This window comes from Sorghum bicolor, chromosome 7 (assembly GCF_000003195.3).
Source record: "Sorghum bicolor cultivar BTx623 chromosome 7, Sorghum_bicolor_NCBIv3, whole genome shotgun sequence".
NCBI classification, from domain to species: Eukaryota; Viridiplantae; Streptophyta; class Magnoliopsida; order Poales; family Poaceae; genus Sorghum; species Sorghum bicolor.
In genome coordinates, this window is record NC_012876.2 from 3,579,320 (window position 1) to 3,592,128 (window position 12,809).

General features: G+C 41.6%; 1 long non-coding RNA gene across 5 annotated transcripts; it reads right to left on the reverse strand.

Moving 5' to 3' along the window:
- LOC8067820 lies at positions 6,218-12,161 on the reverse strand. 5 transcript variants are annotated; one of them, XR_002454872.1, is made up of 7 exons: positions 11,349-12,147; positions 11,027-11,227; positions 10,362-10,453; positions 10,066-10,251; positions 8,906-9,056; positions 7,923-8,474; positions 6,218-6,475 (listed from the first exon to the last, which is right to left on the reverse strand). It is a non-coding gene; the product is annotated as an uncharacterized LOC8067820 (long non-coding RNA). The 5 variants fall into 5 exon arrangements; XR_002454870.1 differs by having other exon boundaries at positions 6,220-8,474; positions 11,349-11,918; positions 11,969-12,161; XR_002454873.1 differs by having other exon boundaries at positions 6,220-8,009; positions 8,111-8,474; positions 11,349-12,146.

Below are 12,809 nucleotides of genomic sequence, written 5' to 3' on the forward strand. Positions count from 1 at the left end.
TAGGCAGGCATCGGTGCATGACTCATGGTGACACAAGGGACCGAGGACAGGAGGCCACGAACCTTTTGGATATAAAACATGGTCATTATAGTCTTTTTTCCCTCCATTTTTTCCAACAATTTCTTCTTAGCCCATTATTTACCACTAGGGCATGCCGTCAAGAAGTATGGAGAAATGGGTGAATAACATTTGAAAAAAATAAGGAATAAAGTGTTCTTGATAATAGGCACAAATTCCATGACTAAAAGTTGATTAAGGATTCTTGTATGGTCATTTGCAAAATAATTGAGGACCCAGTATAACACAGGAATGAAGTGTTGCATAAATCTTAAATGTTCACATATGTACATGATAAATTAATATGTGTAACACCTCGGGTGTTACAATATAATATTAATCCAGATGGACGATAGTCCATACAATTGTTGTGGAGTACAATAGAAACTGACTTATGGTATTGGTTTGTGTAGACAAGTATTTGAGTTAGCTGGAAGGATTTGCATGGTTGATAGATTGCTCGGCAAAAATATTGGCCTTGTAGGATAATGCTCGATGGAATCTTGATATTATATCCAACTATATTCCCTACAATGTAAGATATGTCACTAACCGCCAATGGAACTGCCTTCAGAACCAAAATTTTATTTCAATGAGTTTATTTAATTTCCTGCAATTCAAGTCCACTCTCCTCTATCACCCTTATTTTCTCCAACCCCTTTCTCTTCGTCTCACTCCCCTTCCCAGTTTCCATCCTTACTAGATCCGACGCACTCTTTTCATCCTGCCATTCTCCATCCTCGTGTTGCCTAACTCAGATGCAGGGGAGTTGGGTGGAGCTCCCCATGAGGCACACGGGTGGCATGGAAAGCACAAGAGCTGGCTCCTAGGGCGCAAGGGAGTGGGCACAGCTCCCCGACACGGATGGCGGATGTGGCGATATCGATGTGATGTGTATATAAATCGATGATGTGGGCCGGGGATGTGTTGAATCTCTCGCTCTGTGTGTGACATGGTCAATCTCCCCCCTTTCCTGTGATGTTATGAATGTGTGGTGAATTGATCTGTGATGTGTGTTAAATCTGTCCCTCTCTCATCGTGTGTGATGTCATGAATCAATCTGTAATGTGTTTTACTTCCCGTCTCTCTGTTGAAGCCACGAGCCAGCAATGATTGTATATTCTGTATAGAACTAACTAGAATCTATAAGGACTATATATGGGACACAGTTTAAAAGTAATTTGAACTCACACAAACCGTAGAAAAACGGTTGAAACCAGGAAGAGCAGAAGAGAAACACTAGAGTATAGGGTTTTTTTTTCTGTCAAAGCTAGAAAACCGAGGTTTATTTTACTTATCAAGAAATGCTGGAGAGCTACGGTTTCTTGTATTAAGATAGGGTGATTAATATAATGTGATGCCATGAGAAACACAGTTATAACTGAACCCCAGGTCGATTAGCTGACACACCATGAAACACAGCCTGATGTTTGAACTCTAGAGGCAAATCTCCTTATACATCCTATTTCTATGTATGCAACTATCGTGCATCTAGTGTGTTTCTTATGGTGTAGAAACTGATAACCAATTGAAGCACCATGAAAGCTAAATGTATAACTAAAGGAGCAGAAGGGCAACTACGTACCCTTTTTGAAGGACTTACCAAGGGCTTCAGTGGTTGACTGTAGCACCCGGTTTTAAGAACAAAACCAGATACACACCATATGTGAGCCCAGGAAGTCAAATCTCACATATAGCCACAAATAGGGGTAATATCAATAGACAATGCTTATATATATAACGTACTTAGTATAAAAGATATAACCTTAGTCAGCAAACAGCGGAAAGACACTCCGTTCTTCAGGCGAAAGCTCCAAATCCACAGGGACCACTGACTGGTTGAGCACAAGCCTAAACTCTTCTCCAAACTTGCAAGCTGGTACCCATCCGGGATTTTTATCCAAATAAAATGTAAAGGCAAGCGTAAGTACATCTCGTACTCAGCAAGAATAACATGGGGTTCATGAGGCTCAAAGGCTAGACACTGGTTTAACTGCATGTAGCTTTTAGTTGTCACAATTTTAGCATATGAGTAGCATCAAGTTGTCAAGACCCATAATAAACTCATGATCAAGTAAAGTGAATAAAGAATAGCATAAACAACATATTAACAATAATAATATTAATAACTTGCCATTAGTGATCATTTATTCTGTATTGGTCCAAGGCCGCTCGTGACCGTGAGCACGGCTGATATACCAGTTTTACACTCTGCAGAGGTTGTACACTTTTACTGTGAGTCATGATTTACCCTTTCGCCCGAGGCCCGTCGACCTCTTAGCCCACTACCAAGGAAGACCGGCAGGGTTCACTATGAAGCCTTTCAAAGGTTCGTCTAACAAGTTAGGGCCGCTAGGTTTCGTTAGTCAGTCCGTGTGACTCACCCGCAGGAATCCACGGTCTGCTATCCCCCACTTGCGCCACAAGGGTAACCACTAAAAAGCTAGAAAAGGTCCTCATACTGAGCTAAAGCTAGAGCCATGTAGCCCTCACAGTTGTACTGTATGTCCCGGATGGTCAGATACAGATAAGTCCTTATGGAGAGAAACTAGAGCACCATAAGATAGCCCAATGCTCCAGCCCTCTTTTCCAAAGTTGCTAAAAAGTCATCTTTTAATGTTTATTGCATATTCCATTAATTCAAATTACAAGATCATGGTTTAGTGGAGCACTAGCATAAGCTACCCAATACAAAACCATAGGTGACAAGGTATAAGATCAATACTAGGAAATCCTTAGCAAGGAGACACATGCAATATGAACTGTGTGATTAAAGTTATTAGGAAACAAGGATGATCCTATGTTATACTTGCCTTGAAACTCAGATCCTTCTTTTGGTTCCAAACCTTCCACAATCTGCTTCTTGAACACCACGTAAAAGCTCACCGTCTAAACTCAGTCATCACATCAACAACAATCATCCAGAGGCAATCATACAAAGTAAACAAACCTATAATTAGAACAATACACCAACAGCAGAAAATAAAGATGAAAAGTTTATAAAACAAATCTACATCGCTCTACGATCACACAGACGTAAAGATCACGAAAATCGGAGCTATAACGAAAAAGATATGAATTTTATAAGATTTCCTTTAATAAAATAATAGATTAAATCTAAACTCAGATTTTAAAAGTTGAAAACTTGCATTTCAGTAGCATTAATCTATAGGTTACGCGAAAACGAATCTAACGAAATTTGAACGAATCAAAACGGAGTTAAAACGAAGAATATATGAATTGTCTAAGATTTTCTTTAGAAAAACAATTAATTAATTGGGTCACGGAATTAAAAAGTTTCAAACTGAGAAAACAATTTTACTAATATGTAGATCTTTTGAATACAAAACCAACGCAATTTGAATGGGTCAAATCGGAGTTGAAACGGAGTTTTTATGAGTTAAATAAGATCAATGGCAAAACTGTAAATTTAGGAAAACGTATTTTGAACTGAGTAAGCGAGAATACGTCTTCAAAATTGGAAAGCGTATTTTTGAAATTACGTTTTGGACTGCGGGTTAGATCTTTAAAAACCAGGGGGGCTATTTTGCAAAACGCGCAGCCGAAAAGGTATCTTCCAATTTAGGCCGTCGGATCGCGAATGGGTGGCTAAGATTAGATAGGGGGGGACTGGGGTGTTGGCCGGCCGGAGTTGGACAGGACGCGGCGGCGCCATGGCTAAGCTCGGCCGGAGCTCGCCAATCCAGTGATAGAGTGCGGTAGAGCGCGAACCAAAAGCACAGGGTCGCTCAGGAGCTCAGTGCGCGCTCACCTGAGGCAAAAATCGGGGCGGAGCGAAGCCGGCTAGGGCTCCCGACGGCGAGAGGCGGACGGCGGCCCTGCAGGAAGTTCGGCGCTGGTTAGCTACGCGTAGAAGGCACGAAAACGCGAAAGAAGAGCTTCGGTGACTTCGCAAGAGCAGCGAGAAGATCGGCAAGCGGCTCATGGTGACAAACACGCGAAGCAGCGGCGGATTTCCTTCGACCCGGATCTCGTCGGCGGTTTTCGGTGAGAACAAAGCGACGGGCGGCTCTGGGATTTGGTAGGAGACTTGGCGAGGGTCGGGGTGAGTATTTAAAGGGGCAAACGTGCGGAGCAAGGAGTTCGGGAGGGAGATTACGCGCGGCCGGTGCGATCTCTCGGCGGAGTCCGGCTCCGTCACGAGGTAGGGGAAGGACCCGACAGATGGGTCCCACCTGGCAGCGAAACGGGGCGCGGGGTCGGCTTGTCAGCGGCTGCAGCGAGGTGGGAGGGGGCGCGCTGCTTGCTGGGCTCGCTCTGCTGGTGCTGGGCCGCGCAGAGAAGAAAGGGGGGAGGAGGAGGAGCAGGCCGCGGGGAAGGGAGAGAAATGGGCCGAGCCCGAGACAGGGAGGGGGAGAGGGAATTCTTTTCCATTTTCTATTTTATGTTTCCCTTTTCTTTTAAAACAAAACATATTTCAAAACCAAATTTGAATTCCTTTTAAACTTTAGTTAAAACCACTCATCACAATAAACCCAATGCAACGGCATGCATGCTCAAACAATTTGTTAACTCCTATAGTAAATTTTAATTCAAAGAAAAAATATTATTTTTCCTATATTTTATGGGCACAAAAATACACAATTTAACATTTTATCCTGTTTTGGAAAATTGCAAATTTTGAGGTGTTACATTGACACCTGAACAGCTAGCTCGTTCACTGCCAGTACACGTGTACATATAATTGAGAGCCAAAAGCTAGAGTAGGCTCACGACCAATGCAAACCTGGAAAGATACTCGCTAATGGTAACATAAGCATTGGTATCATAGATATGTTTCTAACTAACTTAAGCACAAAAGATTCATACTATTCTAGTACTGTTGCCAACCTATTTCTTTTACCAATACTTCTTCTTCGGTAATCAAGTGCAAATGTTTTATTACTCAATTATAAATTTATTGTTATTAATTATCATTTTATACCCGTGTCTCTGAATAAAGTCCCGGCATCAATGCCATATGTATAAACCTAGTTTTCAAATTAATGAGAGAATCCTAATAACCACCATTAGGTAGGCCAACTACATTATAGTCTTTGATTTTTAATCTTTTTTTCCCATACACAAATTAAAGGGCTAAAATTTGTAATGTCCACCTCGTAACAATATATATGGGGATTCAATAAGCATGTTTTGATCATTGGCAAAAGAATGAAGGAACCATGATATTATTTTGGCAAGTTGCAACACCTTAATGCAAGAAAACATACTAATCATGCCAAGTATGACACTATTGCAAAACAGGTAATACAACAGCTTGCTCCGAGAAGCCTTGCAGTGGTGCCAACGACAGCATGGTCGACAGTGGGTTAATTTGCTCTGTGGAGAGGATGTTGGACAATTTCACACGTGGGGAGTGTGGCCCATCAGGCATGGTGCAGCACTCCCACCGACAAATTTTTGACTCTATGGTTGGCTTTCTCATCATGCGCTGCTATATATATAGATAGGCTATGGTACAACTCAAACTTGTTTCAATCGTCGAAGGGCTGTTGTTCTGCTAGAGTGGGAACTCCTGATGCATCCCATGCCCATGATATATTAATGTGTGATATTTGCCATAGAACATGTTACTTGTATGTTACCGACTCATGCAACAGATGGGGCATATAGGGTTCATATATATATATATATATATATATATATAGGACTGCGCTAATGAGTACCCTAGGTACTTATTAATATTTGGTACCCGACCCCCTCCCGCTTCCAACCTTATGTCCACAGCACTCTCGACCTCCGATCCCTCCAATCGGGTTTTGACAGTCCGTACATCTCCCTAGACAGTTTTTTTCTTTCTTCTCACGTGGCCCGGTTTTGCATTGTGGACCATATCTGGTTTTTTCATTCCGTTTTTTTAGATTTTCTGTCGATGGTTTTTCCTCATTCTATTTTTCAGTATTTCCGTCATTTTTTCATGCCATCTCTTTGTTTTGATATTCTGTTTCTTTTTTTTTCATTTTTTTCAAACCGCCCCTATTTTCTCTGTTACTTTTCACGTGAACAGATATGCAACTGGTCTTTTTTTTTGTTTTTCATGTGAACAGATATGCGGGCATGGAGATTCCGTATTGTTACTGGACATGTTTTTTCACAGATTATTTTTCGTCCCGTGTTTTTTTATATATATTACAAGCAATCAATATGAACCAGTGATATCTGTGATTAAAAACGAATAACGTCAAATTGGGAAATAATACATGTACTAATAGATCATGATACATTGACTAGGAAAGGAAGATGGTTGAAAAAAATAAAAAAGAACGGGGGCAAAGCATGACTCCAAGCAGGCTGTGTTGCATAGTGGTCGTACAGTTCTTATTAGTACATGTACAACTGGTTGATGCGATTGGTAGGAATGGTGCCGACTCCGAATGGTGCATTTGCCCCAGGTTGACTATAGCAGAACATGTGTGCATTAGAGGAGGTCAAACTTACAAAAGTAAATGGTAGTACAGATCAAAATTCAGTATAGTGGCAGAGCAAGTAACGGGAAGTTGTACATGGTAAAAGCGATACAAATGCTCACGTTTGTAGTAGTCATAATAAATTTGTTCCTTTAATGTCAGCTAGTGCATACATAAATCAAGATAGATAAATCATAAAATCGTGCTAGCTGCACACTAGTTGCTGATGAGTACCGATGAGGCCAACATCACCTACTGGTCGAAGAAGGCTAACTAATAAAATTAGAAAAAAATATGTAACTGGTGAGAGCACACATCAGTAGGCAGGTTAAATAAAGATTCATGTATAGTGGTAAGCTTAGAACCTCAAGGCTCTCAATTTTTCTCTGTCCCAAACCAAAGACAGAATATAATATTTTTACGGTATTGGAAATATTTGGAACAAAGATAGCACCACAACTATATTATTTTATCAAGCTATAAGTAAGAGTTAGAACATGTCTGTCTTTAAAACTCCATATAATTTAAAGAAATATTTGGAACAAAGATAGCACCACAACAGAGATAGCACCACATATATAACTATGGGAAAGAAATTTACATAAAAAAGGATGAGAGCATATGAAGAAACTGTTAGAACATGCCTGTCTTCTAAAACTCCATATAATTTAAATCTTAACCTTTTTTATACTACCTCAGAGAATCTACGATTCTCTTGACCACTATATTTTAAAGCATTAGCACTGTGACAGTAGGCTAGTGCAACTATACACATGTCAACATGGGTCCAGGGATCAAAACATTTAAGGGATAAAAAACAGGTAAAGTTGCAAATATTTAGCAATGTCAGGGTTATATTTAGGTTGTGATACTCTGACAAAGGGTATTGCAACCGCATTTACAATGATGCATGCAAGAGTTCAAATGGAAGGCTAGAGATGATCACATGATAATGTAATAAAAAGGCACAATACTTTTTGTCCTACAAACTTGAAATATCAACATAATGGTCAATTCCAATGCAGTGTTATTTCAACTATAGTTGGAGATTCAGACTTAGTTACCTAGTTTACTTTTACATCATATACAACAGGTGGTCAATAGAAGATAGATTATTTATCCACCAATTGACAGTAATAGCCAATATTCCACAAGGCTAAAACAAACTACAATGAGCAAAAGCTTCCAGCACTCTCAAACAAGAAGACCAGAAGTTTCCAACAAAATTGATAACAGAAATCTGAATCTCTCATTTGACGGTATATTTGGTTCAACGAATTTCAAGGTAGTAAAAGAAAAGCAAACGTGAATGCATTTGTGGCCATTTTGAGGAATAACAATAGTTTAAAAGCTTCAGCCGAAACTGCACATTTGATAGTCCAACCAAATTTGTGAGCACATTTCATTTAAGCTTAATTAAGATGGATACGAACTCACAACCAAGAGCATTGAGACGAGAAGCTGGGCAGCATACATCGTACACCCCATCCAGATAGCTCCACAGTATCCGGAAAATGTTGCTTCCTTTGCCATGAGTTGGATGAATAGAAAATGCAACAACATAGTCAACATACCAAATCTTGCATGACTCAAGTGTTAATTGAAAGGACAATATAATAGCTTACAAGAAATGAAATCAACAGAGCACATCTTGACTGCACAGATAAGCTCCTAATGTCTAGAATTTAAAAAGTTAAGCACAATATAATAGCTTACAAGAAATGAAATCAACAGAGCACATCTTGACTGCACAGATAAGCTCCTAATGTCTAGAATTTAATTTTTGGATTAAAGAATTATGTATTTAAACTAAATACCTTTGTACAAAATCAGTGATAATTTATTATGATTTCCTCACACATATTACTGACATGGTCACAAATATTTGCAACTATATGTTTAGGTATGTGTCTTGCAACCATAGCAGAATCGAGCCTGTCATCCACCAAAGACACTGTCCCCATGTTAGGGAATGAAACAATAGTGTATCTGTCAAAAAATTCTGATCAGCCCCTCTGAATAAGTTCAGGGATTCCTCGTAAAACAAGATCATATCAATATACATGCTTTGTTTACCATGTTCGAATCTTGCATAGCAAAAGGAAAAATGAGAAGTACAATTGTGGAGTGGAAAAAAAGAAAATATAGGCATTAGGCAAGCAGAGAAAACTGAAACAGAATAGCATGGAGCCATGAATATAAGCACAACCAAAAGATCCTGATCCAATTAGACATGATGGAGAAAACATAACAGAGGGAGGCCATGAGTATACATTGGCATAGAATGGACTAAGCCCAATTTAGTAAACAGGTGGCAGTAGAACTGTTCACATGAGTGCAAGATTTTTAGAATTAACCGCAATGACCAATACTAGCATAAGGTCTAACTAGGAACAGAGTACACGAGGAATTGAACTTACCAAGGTGGCAAGATTGTAGCTTCCATTGGCACTGCACTATGAAGATCAGCCAAGGAAATCTATATCTAATAGATGGATTGATGGTCAACAAGTGAAAGATATTACACCACAAGTGGTAGCGCTAGTGCCCAAGTGGGATCTACACAAAAAACTAAGAGAACGAAAAGATGATAAATAACAATGATAAAAATATTAGGTCTAACCAGAGGAAGCATAATCAACAATATTGAGCAACAAATGAACAGAACATAGACAATAAGGGAAAACAAAAAAAAGTGAATCCCAAGGGGAAATGTAAATCATATACAACTCAACCTCTAACTGTTCTCATATACAAAATCAAGGTAGGAAAAATAATATAGAAAAAACATAATTGGAAGACAAATTAACTATCAAAGTTAAAGGCATGCTATTAACATGTACTAGAAACCAAGAAACAATGATTCCTTGTGTCTCCTCCCCCACGATCTCAAAATTAGAAAGAACAAAAAAAACTCGATACGATAAAAGAGAGGAGATGGGAGCGAGGGAACCGTGTGGGGGAGGGCTCAACTCCGAGGTGGGAGCGCGGGGATCCGGTGCAGGGGGAACGCCCGTGGGTTGGCTCCGTGCAGTGAGATAGGCTCAGTGATTTGGACTTAGGCCAAAGAGTTGCACAAAAGGAAAGCCAAAGAAAAGAGGTCTGAGCAAGGCCAGGAAAAAACCTAGAATCCTACTATCTTGCAGATTAGCATACTAATAGGCTGCAGAAAAATCATCAGATCAAGATGGATTATGACTACATACTAGTTTGGTGTGCCTACTACTGTCAGGAACTTCAGAAATAATTCCTCAAATAATCAGGTACAGAAATAACATAAGCCTGTAAAGAGCTAGATAACAAATGTTTCTACAGCAACAGCAAGTTCAGGAAATAAATGAAGGCATTGTTTGCATTTATATGCGATAATCCTAATTAAAATGCATATATATTCTATAGGTAGAAGCATCCAAAGCCAGATGAACATTTTAATGAACTTCGGTTTGCACTGCATCCTTTATAAAATAGGAAACTCTAGGAAGCACCACATCATATATATTCACTAAATAACCAATGTCATAAGTTGTGCACCAAAAAATGACTCCCAAAAAAGAGGTAGCAGAGATAAGATGAAACTAACCTGCTGTAGCATCGATGCATTTGCATAGAGTACACTGCTACTGACTAAAAGCGATCCATTATTGTAAGTTTCATGCAATCGATCACTTTATTCAGGGATGAGTTAACAGAGATAAAAATATCGTCCACTCCACTTTCAATCACAGGCCATCCAGCCTCAGCAAGCCCATTGAGGGCTTCTTTAAACCTTTGAAAAAAGTAAACCAAGAAGTACAATTGTAAGTAAAGAAGATTCATGATAAGAACAGTCAGAAATATGTCTGTGCTATTCAAGAACTCAACCTGGTCAGCTTTTACCTAATATCGTGTAAAGCAGCATGCTACTGTGTCCATCCAATTATTACAGAATGGGTATCTTCATGAGCAACCTGCCTAAGATAGCGCAAAGCCTGTAATTGAAAGAAAATAAAAAATAAATTAATTGAAACACACAAGTTCAGACTAGCAAAAAACTATTGTTATTATTCAAAAAGGCTATTTATGTCCCATTGCTAAGCTTAGAATGATTTCAAGATAGTTGAAATCAAAATTATTTTATTTAAATAACATGGGGGGTGTCATGTTCCGAATGCAATCGACCAAGATGTATTTTGCAATCTACAATAGAGCTAAGCATTATAAGATATATATGTAGCTAAAAGAATGAAATGTGTAGTTGAAAAAGAGTTTTAAACATTATGATCATCAATCCCAGGGAATATCTAACAAAATGGGATGAAACTATCAAACAAAGAGTCAAATACCAACACAAATCAAGCCTGCAACTCGAAAAATAAATTCCATAAATAAATAATTTGAATGAAAAAAATTTCGAGCACCTAGCGTGCAAAAAAAATTTGCTGCACCTCGTCAAGCAAGAACACAGCAGTAGTTCCAAGGTCTACAATCTAGAAAATTACACTTGAGAATGAACTAATACATCACAAAATCAAAATAGTAGGACGGGTTTCTCTCTATTATACCTGGATTACTCATTTCATTAATGCATTCTCCTGCTTATGCTAGTGCTGCCTTGGACACCAGCACTCCCAACGCAGTGCCCTGCCACTTCAGACTCCAAGAGGCAGCGGATCCCAATTAGATCAAAACATCTTCTGTTTTTCAAATCCCGTTCCCTACTCTAGATATGGCATCTGCAATGAATTCCCCTGCTTTCGATACACCTGCATCCAATGCAAATGCAAACGCAAACAGGTTCAGGACATTCTAAAGATGGCAATGACATCAAGACGAATAGCCATGAGCACGCAGACATTTGATTGAGCAAGCGATGTGGGGGCGTACCTAGGGTATAAATAAATGTTAAAATCACTTGGATCTGGACAGAGTAGGATGGGATCAAGCTAGGGAGGAGGAAAGGGCGCGCCTTGTCGATCTGCTCGCTCCTCATCCCGCTCAAAGGTCGAAGAGGGCATGGTGGCTCGGCCTCCTACCTGCTACCGACAGGATCTGAGGGGGAGAGGACGGCGCGGCCTGTGAAGACGCCCTGGACGATGAACGGGGAGAGGACGACCTGAGACCGACGGCTCGGACGAGCTACGCTCGGACGCGCGACGCTCGAAGCAGCGGACCTGCCCGGACGCGCGACGCGCGGAGGCACGTACCCGCCCGGACGCGCGCGGAGACCGGCCGCTCGCCGCGGACGCGCGACGCGCGGAGGCGCGTACCCGCCCGGACGCGCGCGGAGACCGGCGAGACGCTCGGAGGCGCGGTCCGCCGGTTCCGCCCGGACGCGCGAGGAGACCGCCCAGGACTCGCGACGCTCGGAGGCACGGTCCCGCCCCGGACGCGCGAGGAGGACGCCCCGGACTCGCGACGACCTTCCGCCGACGGACTCGCGACGCTCGGAGGCACCTTCCGCCGACGCTCGGAGGACGCCCCGGACTCGCGACGCTTGGAGGCACCTTCCGCCGACGGACTCGCGCGAGGAGGACGCAGCGAAAACCGTCTGCTGGAGCCTGTGAGGGCGCCCTGAGGCCTGGACGACGGACGGGGAGAGGACGGAGGCGATGTTGGGAAGCCGCAAAACCGTCTGGAGTGAGGTGCGAGCGAGGGTCGGGCATCAGGTATGGGGCGACATCGGGAGAATTTGTGCGGACCGGGGCGACATCGGGAGAATTTGTGGGACCGGGAACAGGGCAGCGTCGGGAGGATGCGAGGCGTCGGGCTGATTTGAGCTCGGGTACCAAATATTATTCGGTACCCAGGGTGATATATAGATAACATTTGGTTCGTGCACATCCAACAGGCAACAGTAAGTCAGCAAGCTCTCAGATATCTTCCATGCTAACACACTGACCTGCCTCTTCCATGCAGGCACTCGATCGACCTAGCACCTGACCACACACTTACTTGTATGACTGATGTCTAGTGTTCAGTTTTTAACTTTAGCCAACTGAACTGTAGACCATGTGATCCAAATAGGCTCTTATTGTTGTCGCCAATCACGATAACTAGCCTATTATAGATGTCTGCGTTTGGCACTGATCATGGTGGAGCTTAACTTGTGCGCCAAGTTTGTACACTTAACCAAGACCACATTCCAACATTTGGTTTTACTGATCCATCAGTTGGGCCCAAACACCTTCAGGTTCAGTTACCTTTGTGGCTCTTCTATCTCCATGCCTCCCAGGAGGCCAGGATCAGTTGTGCAACTCTGCTTCGGGGCCTTGTGCTAGCCAGAGAGTACTCAATCATACATCTTGATGACTAGGAAAGTGAAGGAGAATGGGAGACATGCAGAGA